The sequence below is a fragment of the Zonotrichia albicollis genome, chromosome 4, assembly GCF_047830755.1.
Source record: "Zonotrichia albicollis isolate bZonAlb1 chromosome 4, bZonAlb1.hap1, whole genome shotgun sequence".
NCBI classification, from domain to species: Eukaryota; Metazoa; Chordata; class Aves; order Passeriformes; family Passerellidae; genus Zonotrichia; species Zonotrichia albicollis.
In genome coordinates this window covers 26,646,175-26,667,309 of record NC_133822.1, presented here as the reverse complement: position 1 = coordinate 26,667,309, position 21,135 = coordinate 26,646,175, and the positions used below count along the sequence as shown (strand labels likewise).

The window sequence follows — 21,135 nt, the reverse complement described above, 5'->3', positions numbered from 1 at the left end:
TGATTTGAAGAATATTTTCTTCCTTGTTGCCAGACTGACTGATAGTTTGTGTCACCAGACTCAGGACTTGCAGATTCATTTCTTACTGGTTTTACAGTAATTGTGCCCAAACTGGCCCAAGATAAGAACATGGGCCCTGGTTTTCACAGGGAGTAGCAGAGATGCAGTCAGCCCAGGGTTTGTGCACAGTGGAGTGGTTTTGGGGCACAAGGTGGTGGCACTCAATGAACTCTGTGTGGAACAGTTGGGGATTTTCTGTGCCAGTCCACCCCAGGCTGCAGGTTCTGTCCTCTGACAAACTGGAATTCCCTTTCATGGCAGTATGAGCTCTGTCCTGTGATTTACGCTGAATTCCTGGTCTGTTTCTTCCATCTTTGAACAAGTTTGAGCATTATTCGAGCAAACAAAGAGATGAATGACTGTTTTGATGTTAGGTTGAAGAAAGTCTAAGTGTTCTGGCATGGAGAATTTCCAGCTTTGACAGTGCTCTAGGCAAAACAGAAGCTTAATTCCTCACAGAAAGAGCTGTATTTATGATTGTGTATGTCCCCGGTAGTGTGCTGTAAAGAAAGCTTGATCTCACATTAATGAGAGAGACTGTAGAAAAATAAAGTGCAGCTCTGGTCAGAAGTGTAAGAAACAATAAATTACAAGACTCCTCCTCTCAAATGTGAACTGTTAACTTTCAACACAGGAGAATGAGGAAAGGGAGACTAGGGAAGGGAGAAATCATGTTCAATGTTAGGAAGCTTACCAACCTGGCCAAATTTTACAGTGATGTTAATAGCAATCAATTCAAATCCATTTGTCAAGGACATTCAGAAGATAAATTTTATCCCGGTCTTATGGTCTTACAATCCTACTCAACTAATCTAAGTGAACTAAAGTTAATGAGTCACAGACTGAGTGAAAGAGTACAGGAAGACTTGGCGTCGATCTGATTATATGCGGACTTGCATAAGAAACCCGGCCAAGAGGAAAGTACTGTTTTGCAGCCCTACCCAGTGATCCAGAGCCCTTGCTGTCCTCGAACCAGGCTGTCCCCGGGGACAGCGCTGGAGGCACAGCAGTGATGAGAAGGGCAGATGGGAGGGAAATGCAGAAACTAGCGGCGAAGGCAAAGGCTGAAGGGACGAAGGAAGGTCACCGTGGTGGCTGCTGCTTGGAACTTGACAAAGTTCTCTGTCTAAAACAAATAAATCCGAAAGATAGGCGAAGGCCTGAGTACCAGTTCTGATACTGGGCGAGAACAGCGTAGCTCCGCGGAGAGCGGTGTACCCAAGCCATGGCAGAGGCGGCCCCTGTCCTTGAGTCCGTGGCCGGGCCAGCCCCGAGCGGGCGCTCCCGGTGCCGCAGTGCCGGCGGAGCGCCCCGCGCTGTGCGGAGCGGAACCAGCGCCTGCAGCGCTGCCGGGCGCCGAAAAGTCCCGGACACTTCCCGGGATCTGTCGACTCGCTCGCATTTCGCTCCGGGAAACATCTACTTATTCACGGTGCCCCGCAGTGGAAACGGGACGCGGACGCAGCGTTATTCCCGCCGCGCCCTGCCACGTTCCGCAGTGCTCCTGTCACGGTTTCCTACACTCGGACACCTGGCTGACGCTGCGGCCGGCCGGGCCGGGCAGCCGCTGCCCCCGGGGTGAGCCCGGGAGGGGTCCGGGGCGGTCGGAGCCCCTCGGGGTGAGCCGGGCGGGGTCCGGGGCGGTCGGAGCCCCCGGGGTGAGCCGGGCGGGGGCGGTCGGAGGCCCCGGGGTGAGCCTGGGCCGGGGGCGGTCGGAGCCCCTCGGGGTGAGGGCCGGGGGCCGGAGCCGCACGCGTGGCTCTGGCTGTCCCCGACGGTCACCGGGGAGCGCGCGCTAGCCGCGGGCGCGCGCATTGGCCCTCACCGCCCCCAGCGGGGAAGCGGCGTTGATTGGCAGTCACTGAGAGCCAATAGACGGCGGCGGAGCGGGAGCTTGCCCGAGCTCTCGGCCAATGGGAAGGCGGCTGGGCGGGCGCCAGGGGGCGGGCGGGGGCGGCGGCGCCGAGCGGAGCGCCGGGGTCGGGTCGGTTCCACCGCGCTCTCGCCGTCTCGTCACCCCCACCCCCGCCGGGCACGGGCGACGGGCAGGTCCCGGCGCTGCAGGTGAGGGCCGCTCCGCGCCCCGGGGCCCCGCCTTCGGGAGAGGCTCGAGCTGGCGGCCGGGTTGGGATCCCCGTCGGAGCCGTTGGGCAATGGCGGGCGGTGGGTCCGGGCGGGGGGAGCCGCCGGTGCTGCCCGTGCTGGGGTCGGGCCGAGCGGGCCGGGCCGGGGCACGACCCCCGGGGAGCCCGCTGGGTGCGGGTCGTCCACCCCACGGCGCTGCGGCGGGCGCGGGGAAGGTGAAGCTCTCCTTGCAGGGCGCCAGGCGGGGAAGGGCAGGGCCGGGGCTTGCGAGGGATGACGACACTGGCTCGGTTCCTGTAGGAGGGGAGAGCTCCCTGCTCGGGGAAGTTTAGTGACCCACTCGGTGGCGGCTTTGGTTTGGGGAGGAAAGGAAGGCGACGATGGAGTCCTAAACTTGAGCAGCTGGGTTTTGACTCGAGGCTTTGGAATCGCGGCGCCCCGGATGGTGGCAGGTAACGATGCTGGTTTGGTGGGAGGAGTTGTTTTACGGGGGAGAGTGAGGTTTTAGGCAGCTCAGTCCCTCCTGAGTACTGGTAATGACCCAGCTCATTCAAGCTTCTTGGTCTTGCCATTGCCGCCTTCTATCTTGACTTTGCCTTTTTTGGCTTATGGAAAGAATCTGCTCATGTCCCAGAGCGAAATGTGTGTGTGAGAGACAGACAGACATCTCTTTATGTGCACTGAGGCTACCTGGTTAGGGAAGGACAGGATGGGTACAGTGTCTGCCTGCCTCGCTGTATCTGTCCCTCTCAGCTGTCTCTGCTTGCAGTGACTCAGAAGCTGATAGATTTAGTCATCCTTTTGCCCGAGCACTGAAGGAAGCCAGAAAGATGCAAGTACCATACGCTGTCCTTTGTAAACTGAACATTTTGAAAACTAAATGCAGTCTTGCAGTTTTAAACGCTTGAATTACTTGATTAAAATCATAGATTAGCTAGGATAATTTAAAGCTAGTTCACCACTCCTTAAGTTTCCTGTACCTGTTTGTGTAAGTTTGATCATTTGACACAGACTGGGGTAAGAAAAACAAGCCATGGATGTGCAAGGCACTTTTGTTTCTGTTGTGCTCCACAACCTCCCGCTTAAAAGGCTGTCACGAGACTGCTCTCTCTTGCTATTGGGGAATGGGTGAGGGATTCCCTTCTGCTAATTGGGATTTAATGCCAGCATCTGTTCAGCTCTTCTTTAAAGCCAAAAACCTTTCCCTTTTAAAAGTTAAAACGGTAGTAGTGCATTATGATAAGAGCCATAGTGAAAGCTGCATTATGTAAGCAACTGAGTTTTCATTCTGGTTTTAGTGCAATAAAAGGATCATTCTCAAACTAAAAGAGTTTGCCAGCTGTGTTTCAGTTGGTCAAAACTTGTTAATTGCATTCTGTACTATTAAGGTTGTTAACACTGAACAGTCCTGTGCTCTGTTTTATACCTGTACCTGCCTGAAATTATATTTTGTCAAACTTGCAATTTGCCTTCAAAGATAGTAGTTATATTCTGCCAATTATGGCTGAATCAGCTTAAACAGGAGCACATATTAGCATAAGGAGCATGTCTGCTGAGCACAGTGCAGCATTATTTTAGAGATCCCTGATCTCTGTTCACCACAGCTTCTGTGTGGTGAGCAGAAGAGGTGTGCAGGTGCCGCCTTGCTGTGACTGTTCTGTGCTAAAGTGCTCCAAACTCCCTTTGGGAAGTAGTTTACAAATCTGGATCAATTTTTCCCTTTTTTGTGCCTTTGAAATACCATAATAAAATGGCTTTTTGATTGTGGTCTAGATCATTGTGGTCTATGAATGTTTTTAAACAGTGCCTTCAGAAAATACCTGGGTGATACATCTTTCTGGTGGTTAGATGTCTGCTTTCTTTTCTTGTGACAAGCCACTTGAATGTTGGTCTGAAATCAGTGAACCTGTTATTTTTACCAGGTGACATGTTTGGATGATTTAGTGTCAGGAATGAGAAGTTTTGTTCTCATGGTCTGTCTGTGGAGCATATGGACACCTTTTCCTGCTCTGGAGCCAACTGGGCTATGTGCTTAAAGATATCCACATGTCAGTTCTGTGCTTCCCTGATGGTGGTTAAAATGAGCCTGGAGGTGACTGTGGGTTGAATGGGTAGCCTGTAAATGAAGGCTAAGAAAATTCTGTGTTCATTGCAGGAATTGGATGAAATGCTTAGCAGTGCTGCCAGTCAAAAGTTGCCTGTGCTTGTACAAATCTGTGTTGTAATGCAAAGTAGCTAAAAGGTAGCTTTCTGTTTCTGACTTAGTGTCTGGTTTTCTTACTGTAGCAGCTCCTGGAAAAACTGCATCTTCTCATACATTGAGCCAGGAGAAGAGTAGATGCAGACTGAAGGTGGTTTTTGGTTTGGCTTGGCTTTTTTTAAATATATTTTTTAAACTTCCATATAAACTAATACACGAGTGCCTTTTCAGTTCTTAGAATCTCTGCTTTTAAAAAAATACTACGATTTAATGGCTTTCTTGTTGCCTGAGGCCTGGAATGAAATGTCTAATGCTTGAATTTAAGACTAGTCTGTGAGATTAACAACTTCTTTGTAATATGGGATTTAATTCAAGCTCTGTCATAATCCCCAGAACTTCAGGAGGTGACACTGTTCTTTTCAGCTAAGCCCAGTTATTGATTTTTGACTTAATGTAAGGATGAACTATTCCCAGGAGATGAAAAGGAAGGAGTAGGAACTACAAGAGTGATGTAACTGTGTTGGGGTAAACTGAGCTAAGTGTTGTGTGACTGAATAGAATGCTGTGTTTAATATGAATGTTACGTGGCTGCTTGGCTCACTGGGGTTGGAAAGAATAACCTGGAGCTGCTGTACCCTGTGGTTGGTTCACAGTCTCCATAGTCCAGTTTGTCACAAGACTTGAATGTTGTTCCTTTATGTGTTATCCTTTAAGGTGCCTTGCTTAGGGGAGGGGAATAATCCAAATTTCTCTAATGGTGTTGGTCTGGAATCTGCCTTGATGAGTGCTCCTTGGAGTGTGAGGGATTCTGCTTCAGCCACTGGTGCACTTGCTCAGAGTCCTGTGGATCTTGGTGGACAGGATGTGTCAATATTTGAGGAGGTTCCCAGCCCTAATTAGCAAATAGGGGTAGAACTAACATGGCTGTTGTAACACTGTGCAGTAATGAGCTCCAAGGCAAAAAGAAAATGTCTCTCAGGCTTTAAGTAAGGTGGTTTGGCTCAAGTTTTTAGATTATGCAAATATTTTAAAACTGTTCTGGCTTACACAAGGTCTTGTAAACATTTTGATAGTATTGGAAACCTGTATCTCAAACTGTTTGGCTTTGGGCTGGTGCTTATTGTTAATCCTTTCTGCTTGTGTAGGACTCTGCTTTAAAGAACTAATTCCAAGGCATCTGAAGACCAAAAATTTTAAACAACGTTGTTTGCCTTTTATCACATACCCTAGAGCAGTGAATGACAGACTACAGTATGAACAGCAGAAATGGTGTGAATGAGAAATCTCTATGGTATTACTAAATATTTCTTTGACAGAGTTTTACTGAAACCAAAAAGGGTGGATTTTATGTCATCTTTTGACATCTACTTGTAAATGTAACATAGTACATGCCCTGAAAATGTGCACCACTCAGACTTTAGGTGACACTGTGGATATGAAAGTATGCTCTAAGTATCTTCTTGTGATTAATGCATCATGGAATCCTGCTGTACTTGCAAGCTCTTAGCCTTTGATATAAAGTAATAAGTCATTTGCTACTAATAAAACTGACTGCCCTTGCTGTTACTGTACTGTTCATCCTGAAGTCCTTGTTGCAGAAGTGTGATATTCTTTCTTATTTTACTGTGTCTTTGTGCATGAGTAGCACAAACAGGGCTCATAAGTCTGACTTTCATGTATGACTGTACATTAATCTCTCCCACATACCAGGTAGATCTATTGCCACCTGGTGATTGTAGCAACAAGATGTGTATGTTGACTGGGCTCCAGAAGGCCTAGCAGAGTTTTTGTGCCTGGCACCTCACAGCCAGGGTTTTGGGTTACAAAATGAGCTTGCACAGAACTTCTTACCTGGCATAGCAATAGCAGGTGAATATCGAAATAAGAGTTTTTTTAAATGATATTTTTTATTCTCGATAGCAGCCATACTTGATTAACTTCTAAGTAATATGACAAAGAATATAATGAGCTGGGGTTTTTTCTGATTTCTAACTTGATAGGTTAAATAAAAGGTGCAGGGTGAATATGCTTAATATGTCCTTTTTAAAAGGGGTAAAGTGAAGTACATATTTCAATAAATAATCTGCAGTGAGTCAAAGGACAAATGGGACGTGGTTTTGGTTGGACTTGAACCTCTCATCCTCTCCGTTAATTAAGGCTTTCTTGGCAATTTGACAGATACCTACCTCCCTGCTGAGTGGAACAATGCTGCTTTCTTTTTGGGAGAAATGATAAATGAATAGTAAACAGGTGCAGATCTGTTAAATGAACTCTGTGTTTAATGGAACCACATGTATGCAACATCAACTTGTAGGCATGCTTACTTCCACAGTTCTTGAATAATAGTCTCAAAAACATTTTTCCAAAGTGTTCAGGTCCTCTTCATCCCTTAATAGCTAAAGATAAAAGCTTCAAAACTCATTTTTCAATTACCTGAAATAATCTAAGTACTCAAAGTAACCTGATATCTGGTCAACATATAATTGTGCGTAATTTCTAGGTGCTGCTGAACAGCTTGCTTTAAGGTCCAGAGGGAATTCATTCGAAGGAAATCACTCCTAAGTTCTTGCTGTGTTGAGTGAGGTTACGGTTCCATTCCAAAATGTGAACACTGTTCATGCTGTTTTATGTAGGAGAAACTGGGTAACCGTTTCCTTTGCACAACTTTTCATTAGTTTTTGTGTGTTAGAGAGCTTCATATAAAGAATGCTGTCAGTCTAGTGTTATTCAGATACAGATAGAAATAAATTGAGTGGTTAGCTTTCCCTCTTTTGTGCAATTAAATTCTTAGAAACTGTTACACCCACACCTGGGAGTATTGCCTTCTCACTGATTATTATGTTAGGGCTCTGAGAGTTGAGTTTTTTGTTGTTTTCAAAAGCTGGTGCAACTGAAAGTAGTAACAACCGGCACATAGGGATAAAGAATGATCAACCAAATAACTTTAGATTCGTAGTGCCACTTCCCAAAGCACACTTCCATGCTGTCTTAAGCAAACAGAGTTCTAAATGGGAAGTTAAATGAAAAAAAGTTTTATTCTGTTCCTGTGTCATTGATGGCCTATGGTGAGATGCCCACAGTTGGATGCCAGCTGCCCACCAAACAGCTCTGTCACTCTCTTTAACTGGGTAGGGCAGAGAAACTATAACAAAAGGCTCACAAGTTGAGATAAGGAGAGAGAGACATCTCGCTCCAGTTATGATCATGTCCAAAACATACTTGATTGAGGGAAAATAACATTTTAAATCAAATCAGAGTAGGGTAGTGAGGAATAAATCCAAATCTTAAAACACCTTCAACCAACCCTCCCCTTTTCACAGGCTCAGCTTCCCTCCTGATTTTCCTTCGTGATTGGCACAGGGTGACAAGGAATGGGGGTTGCAGTCAGTTCTTCACACATTTATCTCAGCTACTCTTTGCTCCTCACACTCTTTCTCTCCTCCCACAGGAGACAGCTCTCCACAAACTGCTCCAACATGAGTTCTGTCAAGCTGCAGTTCTTCACAAACTGCTCTGGAGTGGGTCCTTTCCAGGGAGTCAGTCCTTCGGGAGCAGCCTGCTCCAGTGTGGGTCCCCCAGGGGTCACAGTCCTGCCAGGAGCCTGTTCCAGCCTGGGATACCCATGGGGGGGTCACAGTCCCCCTTGGGCTTTCATGGCTCCTCTGTGGGTCCTCCATGGGCTGCAAATTCGGCTGTATCCTCAGGAGCACGTGTTGGAGATGGCTTTAATGAATAGGCAGTTTTGGTATGTGGATCATGCATTAGCATTCTATAGACATTTTAAGCTATTATTATTTGATTAAACAGATTTTAATTGCCGCTTCTCTTAAAAAGATGTAATTAGGTTGATTATCCAGTTGCTAATAGTATGCAGAAGAAATGCAAAGGAATGATTAATAAACTTAATCCAGGAAAGAACCATTTGTAATCATCTGATGTTTTCTGAAAAACACCATCCCTAGGACTTGTGTGAATGGATCCCTGTTGGAATTTGATGCATCCATAGAGAAAATTTCCCCTTTAGGTGAAATGGGTGTAGAGTCTACCACAACCCTGTTAGGTGCCCAGTCAGCTAATTAGTCCTGCTGCCCCTAACAGGGTAATCTCTGATGTATAGTCAGATAATAAATACTTCTGGCTGCCTACCTAACAGCACTTTATTTTTATCCTAAAATTCATTGAGCACATTCAGCTCAGTGTTCTGCTCCATTTCAGAATTCTTCAGACTTAATGCTTAAAATATTAGTTCATATTTATGAGATAGGGAAATTAAATTTTGTCTTGGTACAGCCCAATGTGAATTGCAAATTAGGATCTTTAGGTTGTGCTCATTTCAGCAAACAGTCTAGAAAGGTTTATCAGCAGTGATTTTGTTCTTATTTTATATTTCCTCAGGCTTTTTTTAAATCTGTCTGGGCAGTAGATCAGTCATGATTCCTGATCTGTTCACAGGTCACCAATAATAATGGTAAATAGCTTAGCAGTAGCTTGATTAACACATCCAGCTTTGTAATATTTCTTGACTCTGTCTTTTCAGGGCTTAAAACAAATGTAACATCAGACTGAGCTTGTATTATTCTGCATCTTGATCAGAATAACTAAACCATCACTCAGGATGGTGTCGTCATAAAAAGGAAAGTGATGCTAAGGGTTTGGTTGTGTAGTATCTTTCTTTTTACTATGCAATAATAATTATCAACTTGGTATGCTCAGATGGAATCTCACTTGTTCTGTTTTAATTGATTTGTCCTGGTTCTGGCCAGGACAGGTTAATTTATGCAGTAGGCAGGAGGGGCATGGCCAGGACCTGGAGGTTATTTTGTACCACATCAGGTAATTTTCCAGGGATGGGGGCAAAGGCTTCCTTCAGGAGCATGAAGGAGGGAGTGCCTGGGCATTGTCAGGGTGTTTCTTTGTTCTGAGCCTGCTAGAGCATCCCAAATTGTATTTTAAAATTCTTGAACAAAACCTGGTTTGGGCTCCTAAGTCCTTTTCATTTCTAATTTGAAGGCTAACAATCATACCTCTCAGATAAGATTATTTATCAGCATTCGTCTTCTGCCTTGTTACTACATTAAAGTGAGTGATAGCATTGTTGTGAAGGTTGTTACAGTAAGGATAATAAAGAAGCTTTAAATATATTTGCAGTCTACCAACACAACTATTTATGTGTTCATTCTGCTATCTTCTGTCATTTCTAGCTTTTGTTGTATTTGTTACTGTGAACTTCCCCTCTTTTTCAGTTCACATAGAGGTGTTTCTGAGGTAATGTGGTTTTCTTCTTCTAATGTGGCTTTGGGGACAGCTACTAAAAAAGTCTTGTGTAGTTATCTGTTATTCTCATATTATATAGTAATGTTAAAATAATGCTGAAGTCATATTGTTTTATCAGACTACCAAAGCTGAGCTTCTCAGGACAGGATGACTTTAGTTCTGTCATCCATTCTCTCTTGGGGGTAAGGATGCCTGGAGTTCCTTCGTGGGGAATGCAATGTGCTGTGCTGTCACCTGTAAATCTCATACAAATTTAGCAGTTGGGAAGGTGAAACATGCAACATACGTGGGTGGGACCAGAGGGGCCCTCAAGAATGTGCCATTCTCCTTCCACAGCAGCTCATTGCAGAAGGAGCTGTGTGTATGTTGTGTAGTGTGCATTAGTGGCCTCTGGTGGATACCACTTAGTGCTGGTGTGGTGCAGAGACTCTGGGGAGTGTTAAGTGTTCTTTAAAGTTGCTAATATTTAAAATGAATAATGAATATTATTGCAGAAGTGTCCCCACTCCTTTCTTGACCAGTCCTCTCTTCCTACATACAAGCTCTTCAGCTGTGTGATATGAACTGTGTAGTTTCAGTGTTATTAAATGGGCTTGATTTATGTTCCCAAAGGCAATAATCTCTTGTATGCCTGCTGCTTACACATAAACAATGAAAAAAATCTTTTTGCCTTTCTTTCAGGGTGCCAGCCTTTCTGAAGGGATGTGGTCTGTGTACTTGCCTATTATTTGTGTTACTGTAATGTCTTGTAGCTTGTTAGTCTGGCTCCAAAGTTTGTTGCTGCTTCTACTTGCAGTGATAAGTAACTTCAAAACCAATGATAGTCTGTGTTGTGACTAAAACAGGAAATCAGTTTTTCACTGTTACTCAGCTATGTGTTCTTGCTGTGTGCCCCGTGGTGGTGGTGGTGTTTATCTGGCTGTGCTGTGTCTGGCGTTGGTTCTTTGGTCCAGCAAGAAACTTTTTATTTTTGCAGAGTCATTTTCAGCTGGATAAAGCACCTGACTTCCCAAACAGAATCGATGGCATAGGGATGGGTCAGGAGGGATGACTGGGGATGTGGCACAAACAATATCAGTCACTGTCAGTGGAATGAATTTGTGCCAGAACAAAGTGAAGAGCTACGTGTTGAGCTACGGAGTGCAGTGAATGATTTCTGTAAAGTTGACCTGTAAAGTGAATGTTGCATGTAAACAGGTGCTTTTATAATCAGATGCATGCCAAAGGTGGTCAGGTGTAATAAAGGAAGGGAATGGAATGGATATAAATGCAACATTGCTGTTTGCCCTGGCAGCTGAAGCTGTGCTAGCTGAACTGCTGAAATACAGCCCAGAAAGATGTGACTCTTCTGCACTCACACTCTACCCTTACACTGCCTGCAGTTAAGGGAAATGCAGATATGCTTGACCTTGTTTCTTGATTTTTACCAATTTTAAATGCATGGGTGAATAGAAAATAAGTATAAAATTATATTAAATGAATCAATTTAAAAGTAAACTTGTGGGTGTTTTCTGGATTTTTTTGCTTAAAATATTTTAGAGTGCAAGAAGACAATTGAAATACTTTTTAAACTTAAACAAGTTCCAAGTGGAAAGGAGCCAAAAGTCCTTGCCTTTTTATCTTTAGAATATTCACTTGTAAATAATGTAGATGTTTCTAAAGTTTAATGCTGATATTTTATTCTTATGTAATGAGATACAGTATTTACAGAAAAAAAACTGAATGCTTAATAATTGTTTTGAAACTCCTTGAAGATGATTTAGATAAATCTGTTGGCACATTATTGTTAAAACAAGTGTTGAAGAAATAGCTTTGAATTTCAATTCAATATTTAATTTCCAAAATTGATGTAATTTTGTGGACAGAATCAAGTGTGTTTTTATAATGTTAATATCTTCTTTCCTTTTTTTTTTTTTTTTCATTCTCCTGGGGTAAAATCTGGGTGTACAAAAACCCCATGCCATTGCTATAATTTCCTAGACTGAAAAACTGCTGCTTCTATACCCTATCAAAACCTCTTTGGGTTTGTGTTTTTGGATGTTTGTTTTTTGTGCTTTATGAGGGTTTTTTGTTAATTTGGTGGATTTTGTTTGGGTCTTGTTGGTTTGGAGGTCTTTTTTGGGTTGATTGGTTGGGTTTGGATTTGGTTTTTTTTTAGAATTATTGGAATTTGAGAAGTAGATTTAGTTAGGTTACTTTTGTTCTGTGGTACTGTCCAATCTGCTTTCTTGGCTATTCTGAGTGCACTACTACACCACCAGGTTTATTTTTCTTTCAGCAGGTGCTTAGATTGGCTAGCAGAGAACATCTTAGAACAGTATTGCAGAATATTTTGTGGTTTTCTCTGTTTAATTGTTGTCTGCACTGGTAAAGGTGCCTGGGATATCATGAATGTGTTGTCTCTTCATTGAGCTAGGACCAAATTTATTAGTTATGTTCGTACACAAAAATTTGAAGAAATTAAAGGACAATCCGTATAGTTTTAAGTGCTCTGTATGTGAACCTTAATATTTATTTTAAATGAGATTTGTTCATAAAATTGGTTTGAATTTGGCTAAGAAATTCTTTGTCCAAAGTAGTACATACACAGCTGCTTCTGATTTGGCTTGTTGCATCCCTAGATCAGAGAGCAACATGTGGGTTTAGTCTGTATCAAATGACTCCATTTTTAGCTCTTGGTTTAGAATAGGCTATTCCCTAGTTTTTGGTAGAATGTAAATCCCGTGGTGAGTGGTGCCATGAGTAAAATCTGTGCTGTGCAATGTTAATCCTTGTCAGGTCAGTCCCAAACAGATCCATACACAAATAGATGAAACAAGTATCATGCAGTGATTCTGAATTTATTTTGGGCTGTGCAAGATAACCTATAGTTTCTAGGATTTATACTTTGATTAGTCTGATAAAATATTATGTGGTTTCTGTTTCTAGAGAGATCCACTTTGCTGGGGTTTTTTTACTGGCCCTGTACAGAAACTAAAACTCTGATTGGAGATCTCCCTTTTATCCCTCCTCCCCTTTCTTGCAAAAGAGGCTGGATAGGAAGCACCTTTGTTTCTGCTTGTTGTCAGGCATTGCAGAAACACTTTGTGTAATTAAGGAAAAGTAGTACTAAATCTAGCATGTAATTAATTTGTTGCTGAACAAAATTACTAGTTTTACAGTAATAATTTTAGAAGCTTTTATGTCACTGCAAAGGTGTCTTATTGCACATCAAGAAAGAAATGAACAGGTTTGGAGTTTTCAAGTACATCTAAAGGTATTTTATTTGGTTTGTGGGATTTTTTTGCATTTGCAGTATTTATTTCACATATGGATTATTTCATACATACAGATAAAATACTATGTTTTCTGAGTGAATATTGCTATCCCAGTAAAATATCTTTTGATATTATTTTATATGAGTTGCGAATCATTTTAGTATTTCAGTTTTGAAGTTTATAGTGTGTTTAGGTTTTTTGTAATTTTCAGGGTTGTGTAAAGCGTCTAATTTATCTATACTCACTGGGATGCAATTTATTAGGTAGGAAAAATACCATCAAAATCTGTACAAATTGGCTCTTTAAAGCTGGAGATTTTATAAACATCCTTCTCAAAATATGTTTTGAATTTGCCAAGAAAAAATGTATCACATTAATCCTTCAATTTTTTTTTTTGCAGTGAACAGTTAGAGAACAAAGTTATGTAATCTCATTTCAGAAAAAAAACCCCGTTTATGAACATCTTATGAAACACTCTTTGTAATGCAATACCAATTAACTTGCAGTGTTCAACCCTGCAAATGGGGAGAAATAAGCAATGTAGAACTATAGCTCTTGTTAAATTGCTTTGTCAACTGTTGTTGCAATCCTCCAGGAATCTCCACATTGCTTCCCAGAATGAATTAAATTTGAGCTACTTTTTCTAGTTATGCAGCTGAAGCGGCTCAAGAGAATTATTGGAATGTGCAAAGAATAGCACATTGCACCTAGGCTTTGACATTAGAATTTATGTAGCTGTGAGTACTGAAAGAGTTCCTGGAAGTCCAACCACATATGCTTGAAAAGACATTTATATCTTGTTTCCCAGTTGGTTTTCTGTCCTAAGGGGAGGGTGGGAAAATCATCTCAGGTGAAAGACAAGTACAAGTAGGGATTTGGCATATATATGTCAAATATATAAAATGAAAATGCAGTAGAGTTTTATCTAAAGCTAGGCTGCTGAAACTTAAATATTCAAGCAAGAACTTAGGTATTTGAAAATTCATTTAAGAATTTCTTATTTGATTCCTTCTGGTTTTCTCTGGAATTCAGAACATGATACAGAATTACTTGTTATCTGTGTTAGGCTGAGTAAGCCTTATAGAAGTAACTTGGCTCCCAATCCTGAAATCATTGAATATATTCTGGAATATTACTACTGTAATGCCTTAACTAGAGGAATGTAAAATATTAATTTAGAGGTTTTCAAAATTTGGATAAGCTTTCAGTGCCTTTATCTTATAGGCAAAAGTGCTGGCTTTGTACATGGATATATTGGATCCCTTGAGCCTGAAGTTTTTCTCATAGCTAAAAGGACCCTTCCTGTGTAATTGTGTCCTTATTACTTTGTATCAGTGACATTAGGAGGAACTTTTTTCAACCTGTCTATGCTGATGCTGTCTTCCTTTGACTTTCACCTTTCCAGACACCAGAAAATGAGCAGTGGTGATGCAATTTGTTAGTTGGAACCATGAGGGAGTTAGTAAAAGTAATCTTAAAGCTAATTTTGCTAGGACTTAGTCACAGCTGTGAGCCAGCACTAAACCTGTTCAAATGGCCTTCTTTATTGCTGCACTATTTTTAAGTTGAAAAGGCTATCTTTAGAAATGTCTTTATTTGGTGAATGTTGTAGGGATATAGTTCACATACTCTCCCACAAGCATCCAGGGAGAGCTTTGAAAAAACTGTGGGACTCTTCTGATATTGCATAACAGTCATGCTGCAGTTCTAAATTGTTCCAGTTGGTACCAGGCATCATTGCTGAGAGCCTCAGAGTGAAGACCAACACAAGATTTGTGTGGCAACTACTGTATCTTCTTTTAGAAAAAGTTCTTACAGCTCAACTGCAGGTGGATGTTAGTTCTAACAAAATGTTGGCTAGACTGGTTTGGTGTCATTAAAATTCTTCAATTTGTGCATCAATAAGAATAGGCACACAAATATTTCTGAAAGAACAGCTGCCTTCCTTTGAAAGGAGTTTTAGGTGTCAGTGGTAGAAATGCAAGTCTGAAATAGTTTGGATTTAGAGCTTTATCTCATGCCAGTGGATGTTACAATAAAAATATGTTTATATGATAAGGAGCAGATAGTTATACCAGGATGTACCATGGCCAGGACAAAGACTAATTGTTGAGTATGTGTGTACCAAATGAGTGTTTTTTCTAGCCTAGTTACCTGAGTATCTGCAGTTTATGTCATGCAAAATGGACCACAGTGAAAGACCTATGTCATGAGTTAAGTAGAGTGTGAACTTTTTGTGTTGTACCAGTACCATAAAATTTTTCTTCACGTATTAGAATTCATGGTTAAAGGATTAGTGAATGGCTTTGGCTGCAGGATTCATCTGTGTAGCCTTGTACTTCAGCATAAGAAAAAAGAAAAATGGACTAAAGTTGTGTGTGTGCAGAAGGTAAAAAAGCAAATGAAATGTAACTGGCCATGAGAATGACACTCTAGGTTTTGTCTTTCAGGAGTCATGTCTTGTGAACTGGTAGATAATTGATTGTAGAGTCCCCACCACTGAACACTTGGAAGCTGTGGCTGGACAGGGTGCTGGGTGGTCTCAGCAAGGCTCCCTTTCCCATGAAGAACTGGACTAGAGAGGTCAGGCTGCTGCACAGTTCTGTTATCATTATAACTTGACAAATACTCTGCTGAAATATTTCTTGTGGGATCTGATTACTGTAGAGAAGTGTGGCTTTTGAACACTCTTTGAAGAGATATTGAGTAATCCAGCCTCATCTGCTCCCAGGACTAGTTTGCAGGATCCTGTGACCCTCACCATAATCCTCATCTTTTCCCACTTTCATCAGTTATTGTGTCGAACTCCCAATTAAAATCTGGCATTAAAAATGCAAACAGATCTAATGTTTATCTTCTGTGGGCCTGAAAAGTAATGGATTTTTTTCCTGATGAAAACAAAGCCTACTAGATTGTCCTCTGTCACAGTTAACTAGATCATCAATTGTCAGACTCAAATGAGCAGAATTTCCAATGCTAAAGTGTCACTGGTCCATGACAGGATCAATAAACTTCAACCTTCCTTGGTTTGAAATTGGCATTTTCAGCTGGAATTACGGCTACAGGCTTTTAAAGATAGTGTGATAAAAATATAAAGTAGATATGAAGGTGTTTTCCCATGAAATGTGCTTAATATTCAAATTCTTCATAGCTCTTATGAGGTAGGCAATTTGTTGGAAGGTGCCAAGAGTTGGACATTTCATTTTCAGTTTCATAAATCACAGGATAGAGAATAAATGCATGTTGTCTAATGAATCAATATCATTAAGCTCTTGAATACTCCACATAGCACATTCTTTACCAATGCTATTTTTTAGAAGTAAAATATAACTGGTTTTAAAGTGTATTATCTGTTTTTATAATTTTGGGTAACTGATGCATCAAGTAGATATTTTGCCGTGGTGAAGCAGCTCTTTTATCCTTCAGATATGGACAGTTGCACAGATTTTTTTCAGTATAAAATGGATTTCAAGTTAAACACAAAAGGAAGAAAAGAAGCCTCTATAGGAGTATTTGTCTGTGTATCCTTCAGATTTTGTATATATCCTTCAGATATTGTACCACAGGTTAATAATACTTAATGACAAGAAAACCCCTACAGCTATACTCACCATCTCTCTTTTGTGCCTTTAGTCTTCTCTTTTTAAATTACACATCTGTCTTAAACATGACTTTGCCTGTTCTGCAATATCCTTAGTAGATACTCCAAAGTATATTTTAAAAATATTTTTTACAGTTGTTCTTTCATGTGCTCTCTACCCTTAAGCTTTAGGAGTAAGGACAAAACAACTTTGAAACAGCTGTGGTCTGAGCCATGATTGTGTGAAGGTTCCTTGTGACCCTGACTCCTCAGCTGTTGTGCTGCCTTTATTAGGAACAAGTGTTAATGAGCTCATGGCTGCAGTTACTGGAGGGATTCTCTTGGTGGGTTTGAGAAACTTCTCACCTTCTCCAGAAAGCTTGAAGTGACCAAGGAGTTACCATGGGTACTGTTTATTACTAGAGGGGGCATTAGCTTTGTGGGTTTAGGAGATTTCCTGGAGGTGGGCCTACTTTTTCTCACAATGTTTATATATAAAGGCTTTAAGCCTTCAGAACCAGAAGTGAGAAGTGTCTGTACTTGAGTTTCACAGGTGTTCTCAGCTGAAATGCTCTTGACTTGAATTGTGACGCTAAAGAGTGTGATTATGAAAAGCATCATATGTGTTGCTTGTAAAATACTATAAATAATATTTTTCTATATGCAATTTCAGTCATGTTCTCTAATTGTCTAATGCTTTTCCCTGCAGTATTTCCAAGTCTTATATATCTATTTTATTCTACCATAAGATAAAGAGAGTTCAATGTGGAATTTATTATTAATTGAATAAGCACATCACTTGGTTTTCTTATTCTTGGGGAAATAGGAATCTTATTTTCAGTTAAACTTGAAAGGTATTTTTCTATAATTGAAGCTTTCATCTTGCAGCTTTTTCAGCTGTTGAATCATTTAATCCTTTTTTTGATTCCTTTGCTGCTCAGCCTCTTAACTGACAAGCCATGTGGAGATACAGCTTTATAGTGGCAGTCATATGTGGACAGGTGACTCATTTCAGTAACCACAAAGTATTTAATAGAGCACTGGCTGAGATATTATTGTGAGCAGGGACACAGAGCCCTGCCCACTGTGTCCTGGTGCAGTTCTGTCTGTGTGGATTGTCACTCCACCCTGGCCTTGGCCAGGCCCTGGGGATATCCCAGCTGTCAGCTCAAATGCTAACCTTGGGAGGCAAATGTGGGATGGAATCGAGTGAGACATTCAAGCTGAACTCAGAAGCACGAGATCACTTGCTAGTGATAGTTACTGAAATCCCTTGGAGATGGACCTGGTAGTGCCTTTTATAAAATGGCTGGAAATCTCAGTGTGTTAAGCAGTTCTAGGCTAAAACTCTAGTTTATGTATGGGTTTATATATTTGTATGCATATAGACCATTACATATATGGTTTATGCACAAAGTACATATTAGAAATCCAGCTCAAGCTCTTCCTTTTAGCATGTGCAAGTTTGATATTGTAATTCAGAATGATTTTATTACATGATACTGACTTTGGTCTATTGAGATTGCTTCATGATATTATGCATCCTGCAAAAATACCAACTGAATTCTATTTTCACTTAAAAGATGATGTTGCATTTGAATGTAATGACTCCAGACTTTCTGGAGTCTAACATTAAGCAGTTTTGTGATCATGTGTAGAATGATTTGCAGTAAGCGAAATAGCTTAAGAAATTTGATCACTTTATTCTGAAGCTATTTGTGCCTGCTTTCTCAGCTGTGAGTGTGGGTGTTACTGACGTATGAGTTAACTTCTAAAAGAAAAAGAAGGTGTGTTATTGTACCTTTAGTAGCAATTGATTGAGAATCCTTGTGTAACCATGTAAAATGCTGAAGTTAGCAGCATATATGACAAAAAAGGCGGTTGTGCAATTCCTGCTTTTACTAAGACTTTGTTTCAATACTGTGATAAACTTTAGTCTTATTTGATATTAGTCTTGTGTGCTTGAATTTTCAACAGCAGGGTTTTTCAGACTCTGCCTTTGAGAGAGCACTAAATTGAACTTGGTTGGGGTTATCTACCTTTCTTTTTTCTGTCTTCTGATTGTTTCCCATATGCAGGTTACATGCTGCTGTTCCAGTGCTCCAGTCAGTGATGGCACAGGTTTATTAACTGCAAAAACACAGTGGTGATGGTGTGAGCAAGAACTGTCAGCTCGTGGGGCCTCTTGTCCCACTTTCCTTGAACTTCAGTCCAATTTAGGTTGCAGAGTTGATGGCTGACCTACTTGTACTTTGGTCAAGCATTAATTTAAAATGACATAAAAAGCTTTCCTTTTCCTGAAAAGTGGCAGCAGGGTAGAAAAGACTACTTTTTGTGAGGTTAGTTGACCAAATGTAAGCATTCATTTCACATTCTTATGTTTAGGGATTCTGCATTTGAGTGATTTGTGTGTATGAGAGCTGTGTAAAGTCACATAACTTGTATTCAGATTGCTGAAAATCATGGGGAAGCCTGGCTGCTCTGCTGTGCTTTCTTTTCTAAACCCTTAATAAGATTAGTGAAAAGAAAAACTCTCACCTTGTCCCTTGCCTAACCTGGATCTCATGTGCCTCTTTTAAAGCAGCTCCTTGTTTTGCACACTGAAAACTCTTGATTTTTCAGTTGCATTAGGGTTAAAGTAGGTGGAAAGTGTACTGTATGTGTTTTTAAAAAACCCCAAACAAACCAAAACAACCCCCTCTTTCTCTCTTTGCTTGTCAAATTGCATGTACAAGGAAGGCCATAAAATATGATCTCTGATCCTAATATTTAAGTATGATACTTCCAGGCAGCTTAGACCAATGAGTTTAGTACATGGTAAGGAGCCAGTTCATTATATTTATTACCAAAAAAAAAAAAAATTACATGTTTTAGGGAATGTTTAATTCTACTAAGTCAGCAGCTCGTGTTTTATAGATTACTAAGTTGTAAGTAAAGGTCTTCTGACCTTGTTACAGTAATTACCATTTCAGGACCAGAAAATTTAATTGCCTAGAAACATGAGAAGACCTGCCTAAAGTTTACCTCAGATTCACTGAGCTGAAAATCTGTTTAAATAGAATTCAAGAGTTTCTTTTGTCATTGACCATGTTAATGAAACTAAGTATTGAGTAACCTTCTCTCCAACTTGAACACAGCCAAGCTCTTGCACCGGTGTTGGGGCAGGATCATCACAACTTTATTTAAAGAACCGCGCGGTTTTTATAGAGTGGTGCGATCAGTTCTGTTCTGTTGGCTGACCAACAGAAACATCTTGCTCACGCACTGTCCTTGAGAGGAACAGAAAAATCAAGTACAAAACCACCACCTGCAAATTGTTTGTAGTCAACAAGTCATCACATCTTTGCTAAAACTCCTCACAAGCCGCTGTGAGAAACGCTTGCCGTTGCTCTCTCTCTGTCCCATGGCATCCACACCAAGCAATTTAAATTCTCCTAATAGTTCTTTCAAAGCTGCATTCAGTTTGCTTTAAAATCTGAATTAATCTTATTTAATCTTAAATATGGAATACAGTCACATGCTCTTTTGTGTTGTTACAGTATAGCATTGATTTTAAACACTTGAACAGATCTTTTATTGTTCCTAAATGAATAATTACTTATTTAACTTACTGTAAAGAAGGATAGCTGAAGTTAAATGTGCCTGTGGTTGTTTTCTTTCTGCATTTACGAATTGTATTCTGAAGAGGTCTGTACATTTTGTATCAGTTCCAAAAATGAAATTGATGAAATGATGCATAATCTGATGACTGTCACAGCTGAAAATGTTGCTTTTAAGTTGTAAGGCCATCTTCTTTAGCAATTTTTACATTGATAGTGTTTTCCCCAAATGCTGAACTACCCTTTAATGTATTTTGAGAGTCAAAGAATGTTGCACGATGATTTGACCTGCTTTTTGTCAGCATGGCTGTGGCAGTGAGGGGGATAATGCCTGCAGAAAAAAATTGGTAATTATGGAAACTACTGTTTAAAGCCTTTTCCCAGCTTTGATGTGGGCCAACAGTTATGGAAGTGGTCATTTAATTTCTGCTTTAGGGTACAAGTCCTGGGGTACAGTTCTTTGCCAGCTTTGGCTGTTCCTTGAGCAAAAGCTATACTAGCAATTAATTTCTGGTGTTATAGGCTACTTATGTTGAGGATCTAGCTTAGAAAATTGCTGGGTTTGCTTACTAGAGAACAATCCATTCAGCTCCAAGGAGTTTTGTGTGGAAATGTGATGTCTCTGTACTGTTTATGTCAAGTATAACATGAGCACATTGTGGTCTGTTATTTTACTGTTTGGGGGTCTTCTCTTTCACCTTCAGCAATGTCTTTCTGAAACACTCCATAGGAAGGTCTGTTATTCTTTGTGTTTTCTCTTTATCCATGGTAAGGATATCATCACTTTTCCTTTTATTTATTTCTCCAAAAAGTGACAGAAAAATTCACTAGTACTTGAAGAGTTCACAGATTTTCATGGGTTCACCCATGCAGGTTCTCCTGCCCCAATCAGCCTTGCTAGTTTTAGCCAATCATAGTCATCTGTGTCTCTCTAAGATAAGCAGAAAATGGGGTATTCTGGCATGCTGTTAATGCACAGATGTAGTTTCTAACAGTGATTTAGGCTTTGGAAACAAGTCTGTGTTAAAGACCAGGCTGAATTTGGTTCAGGTGAGGTATCTGAATTGGTTCTTTCCTCAA

The 21,135-nt window shown here is 40.8% G+C and overlaps 1 protein-coding gene across 4 annotated transcripts in view; it reads left to right on the top strand.

The window, feature by feature from the left end:
* The first annotated feature begins 1,967 nt into the window (after positions 1 to 1,967).
* PACSIN2 (protein kinase C and casein kinase substrate in neurons 2) overlaps positions 1,968 to 21,135 on the top strand; it is a 55,496-nt gene continuing 36,328 nt past the window's right edge. For 2 of the 4 annotated variants that reach the window (XM_074539222.1, XM_074539219.1), the window contains exon 1: positions 1,969 to 2,124. The gene's annotated coding sequence lies outside the window, so the exon portion shown is untranslated. Of the gene's footprint in view, positions 2,125 to 2,445; positions 2,598 to 21,135 lie in introns of all 4 variants that reach the window. The other 2 variants (XM_074539220.1, XM_074539221.1) reach the window with 2 other exon arrangements.